The sequence below is a fragment of the Eurytemora carolleeae genome, unplaced genomic scaffold (assembly GCF_000591075.1).
Source record: "Eurytemora carolleeae unplaced genomic scaffold, Eaff_2.0 scaffold1448, whole genome shotgun sequence".
Classification (NCBI taxonomy): domain Eukaryota; kingdom Metazoa; phylum Arthropoda; class Copepoda; order Calanoida; family Temoridae; genus Eurytemora; species Eurytemora carolleeae.
In genome coordinates, this window is record NW_019397333.1 from 54,541 (window position 1) to 59,866 (window position 5,326).

Sequence of the window (5,326 nt, forward strand, 5' to 3'; positions counted from 1 at the left end):
ATACCTGGGTAATCCTGTGTACCTCAGTATGCCGGGGTATACCTGGGGAATCCTGTGTACCTCAGTATGCCGGGGTATACCTGGAGAATCCTGTGTACCTCAGTATACCGGGGTATACCTGGAGAATCCTGTGTACCTCAGTATGCCGGGTGATACCTGGAGAATCCTGTGTACCTCAGTTTACCGGGGTATACCTGAGGAATCCTGTGTACCTCAGTATGCCGGGTGATACCTGGGTAATCCTGTGTACCTCAGTATGCCGGGGTATACCTGGGGAATCCTGTGTACCTCAGTATGCCGGGTGATACCTGGGGAATCCTGTGTACCTCAGTATGCCAGGTGATACCTGGGGAATCCTGTGTACCTCAATGAGTTCGATACTTGATTGACAAGAATACCTTTTAACCCAAAGTTACATTGAGGAAAAGGAACGCTGTTTACTATTATTATATCATCCCTTTTAGACATTGGGTTGATAGGGATTAGAATAATAATATTACAGGTTTTGTCAAAGACTAAATTCCTAATTATATTGAAAGTGAAATGTACGTTTCTAAATTATCTTAACGATCCGTATTCACATTTTGTTTACCAAAATTTTAACCCTATCTTACCATATGGGGGGAGGGGGGTTCTCACACTGTTTTCTAAAAAAAAACTGAAAAACGGCTTACATTAGAACGCTAAAACTTGTTCAACACTGTACTTCTAGTTGTTGATAAATTTTACAAACAATTAATCGTTTTTTGATGCAAAGGGTAGGTCCGATAGAACAGACAAACGGCGGGTCGGTGTTTTAAAAAAGATCAGAAAACATTTCTCATATTTTCTTCCCGTTATAAAAAACTGCAATTCAAAATAATCAAATTATAAAATATTAAATGGAATAATAGAAATAACTCCATTATTTTTGATAAGATACAAGTCTCAATGGGTACTATTGTGAATTAAACATGCCAAATACCACGCTTACCGACTTTTTAAGAGACAACGCAGATTAAACATATAACTGACATTGGTGCAATATTTTTTCTGAATTCAAAATCTTATCAATACCATATTTTATAACATTAGGTTTATATTTGCACAGATGATATCTCTGACTTTATAAAATGCATTTGTTCCAAACATAAATAAAGATGCAAAATTAGAACAGTTTGAAACAAAATAAAGAAAAGTTTTTAACTCAATTTCCTGATTTCTCTTTTAACCAAGGATACAAGAAAACAAACATGATAGAACAAAATAAAAATAAATCAAAAAAACATTTATATTTTTTTCATCAAATTTTTTTAGTTTTGGGAATTTACATAAACTTACATTCTTTAAATCCCAAATAATTTTTTTAAAAATGAGAATCCATATTGATCTGTTGACTGATCATTTTGTCTACGATAAAAAAACATTTTTACTTTTGGAAAGTTTTTGAGAATATTATTTTTCACAAGAAAAAACTTATTCACTGTATCTTTGAAGAATTGAAGAAAAAATGTAAATCATTTTGATAAATAGCTTTTATGAAGTTTCCTTGAACAAGGATTTCCAACCAAAAAAGTGCAGAATTCTTCTGAAAATATTCAAAATTGCACCACATGTAGGGTTGTTAATCAGTCTTAAAAACAAACGAAAAAAACGATCGTTTATCGTTTTTGAATAAACCAATCCCTTAGAAAAACGATTGTTTTGTTGTTCTTTTTTTTCCATGTCATTAACGAAACGGTCAGTTCGGTTTTCAAAAGAGTGAAAACGATCCATCCCTACGCCCCTGTCTGTTTTGTTATTCTTAAACCTATATCCAATATAACAGAAAGGATTTCAACTGATAATTAATTATAATGTCAAAAAGTTTTAATGAAGGAATCGTTCTCTTCTAAATTGTCGACTAACTTTTTATTTAATAATCTTTGCTTTTTTAAATTTAGAAATGGGTAAACACTAGACGGTTGGATAGGATCAAATTAAACCTTATCCTAGTTTTTCTGAATCGAATGTTTTTAGTTTAAATAAACTAAATGATGATTACATTCGCCGGAAACTTGTGTGTGGAAAATATAAAAAGTTTTAAGCAATTCTCCTCTAGCTTGAAACCAGATGGTATCAAAGTAACACTTGAACCATCCCTTTCTCATATCCCCCCTCCCCTAACACAAAGGCGGTTGGGTAGGGGGCGAAGGAATTCATTTTTAGTAGATATCAATTAAAGTGTTAACGGTAAACTGAAGGTCCTGGTCAAAAGTCCAGTGAGTCTAAACATTAGAATTTATTCCATTTTAACCCATTAAAAATAAGGTTTCGTATTTTGTAGTTTATGCTTTTTTTGTTAGGCTTTTGTATTTTGATTATTTAAGTATTTAAAGTCTCTTACCGCTATCTTTGTATATTGATTATTCCAATATTTAAAGTCTCTTACCACTATCTTTGTATTTTGATTATTCAAGTATTTAAAACCTCTTACCGCTATCTTTGTATTTTGATTATTCAAGTATTTAAAGTCTCTTACCGCTATCTTTGTATTTTGATTATTCAAGTATTTAAAGTCTCTTACCACTATCTTTGTATTTTGATTATTCAAGTATTTAAAATCTCTTACCACTATCTTTGACGGATTTAAAGTGAGAGATTCTTTGCACCCTTATCATTAATTTATTATTTTTTATTTTCTGGTCTTAAAACGTTAATCGTTATGACTATAGGGACATGTATCACATTTCAACTCTAAGGGCCAAATTTTAGAAATTTTGAAAGACTCTGAGCACATTTTATTGTTATCATTTGAAATAATTTTTGTAATTGCTTTAAGGTATAAATTGATACATTATTCCGAGAGCGCTACTAAGTATATCCAACGTATATTTAAATATACATAATATATGATATATATGCTGCCATACAGTTGTAATAAATATCATGTACCACGATATTCTATAAACCAGCAATATGTTGTACATTATTAATATTAACTATCTATGCCTGTAAACTTTTACGTAAAACCGATTATTCATTTGAACAGTGTTTTAAATAAATATGTAGCTGGATTAGCTTAATCCCAACGATCGCGCCCAGTGGTAGTGGTGTTGATAGATCACGAGATTGTATTCAAATGGTTCCCTGTTTTGATCATCAGGTTGAGAATTGTGCTTTTTGATTTGGCATTGAAAGTTACGAGCTTCCGATTGATATTGATAGCTAATGAGATTACGCCCAGTGGTAGTGGCGTTCATAGTTCACAAGATTGTAGCCGTGTGATTCCCTGTTTTGATAAACAGGTTGAGGATCGTATCAATTGATTTGGCATTGATATTGATATCTCACGAGATTATACCCAGTGGTAGTGGCGTAGATAGTTCATGGGATTGTAGCCATGTGTTGATGTTGATAGTGCGCTAATTCGCGTATATATATAGAATATGAGTCTTTAAAAGATTCTTGAAATATTAACGTTTTACGGTATTAGACTAAAACTTTTAGTTTTATACTTTCTTTAATTCAATTTTATTCAGACCTCTATGTAAGCATAAACCGCTATTGATGTATTACCAAATATTTCTAATATCCTTTTTACTACTCATAGACTCTATAAAAAAAAATAAACTTTACTTACACTTATCCAATAGTTTATTTACAAAGGTTATATGGTAGGAAAACTACAGTAATGCCCATCTTGCGTAGTTGAAAAGGGTGTGTCTATACAGCTTGAAAAGGCCTAGAAAGCTTTTTAGCAATAATGAAAGGGTTCAATGTTTCATGAAAAATAAGAGGTAGTTTATTCTGGCAACAAAGTTGTTATTACTGGTTATTTCTAGTTATTTTTAGTTATTTGATGAAGCAAATTCAAAGTTAGGAAATGAATAAGACTTATTATTTTTAGTTATTTGTTGCACATTTGAACTTTATTTTTTTTATCATAGTGTCACTACGGTCAAGAGAATCTGAGTTGTACCTGGATAGATACTTGTTCGAGAAACTGTTATGGAGTAGGGCATTTACTACACCGTAACTAATTGACTTGTTATTTATTATTGGCCTTTGACTAATTGATTGTATTGTAACACTGTTTCTAGCTTGAAGGAATTAGATTTTTTTTATTCTTTTTATAAGTAAACCTAAACCATACTATATGTGTTTTGATCAGAATTACAAATAATTGATGAAAGCTAACATATTTGCTGAATGCTGGAATTTTTTGAAATTTCTATAAAAATGTTTTTTTTTTGGCTTTTTACACTTTGTTTTTAAATGTTTTTAAGTTTATGTCAAGAACTTTAAGTTTCCGAATACTGTCAGTGTGACAGTTGCAAGTTTTGGCGCAAAAATCAATGAAAAATTTACAAATTATTTCTGAAAGTCAATAGATAAAATCTAGTGCTTTATAGTTTTGAAATACAAATGCTTAGGGCTCCCAAAAAGCTGAAGTGAGTTAGAGAATTAAAATCAAATTTCAAAGCTTTGCGAAACAATTCAATATCGACCCTGTATTAAAAACAATTAGGAACATTAGTTTAAAATGTATAAACTGTCGATAAAAAACCTAAACTGCTTCAATCAATTAATCTTGAGACATAGAAAGATGGATGCGGGGGGGGGGTAAACAAATTTCGTTATTTCTTTTAGACTCGTGCCCTACTTTATTTCTCGGTGTTGACCCTCTTCAGGCTGACGTCTGGTTTAACCAAAATAGTCTTCATGGGGGTCCCCTCTATTTCCTTAGTTTGATACAAATCTATAACATTGATACACTTTTGGAAAGCCCCTGGGCTCTACTTTAATAATCTGCCAAAAAATTTGCAAATTTACAAAATTTAAAACATTTCTTGCAATATCGCGTTCTCAAGTAAAAAATGTGCGAAAACAAAGAATGATTTGTCCTACAAAACCGTTTTAAAAGTTGAATTTAATTTCTTTTAATGTACTAAATAAATCTCACCTTGTTTTGGATTAGGTAGAGTTAAGACTATTTCTGGTCCGAGCGCTGTGGTTAGGATGGGATTTGGGGCCGAGCGCCGCGTCCCCTTAGATATTTAATAATGTGCTGTCTCCAAAAAACATTGCCCTTTTGTCACACTTTTTGACCCTATGTCGTATTATTATTATATAAATAGAAGTAACAGATATTTATGTATAAACTTTATGATGTGTATGGACATATGATGTCTAGGACAAATAATGTTGTCCCCTCTCTGTAGGACATATGATGTGTAGAACAAATAATGTTGTCCCCTCTCTGTAGGACATGTGATGTCTAGGACAAATAATGCTGTCCCCTCTCTGTAGGACATATGATGTGTAGAACAAATAGGACAAATAATGCTGTCCCCTCTCTGTAGGA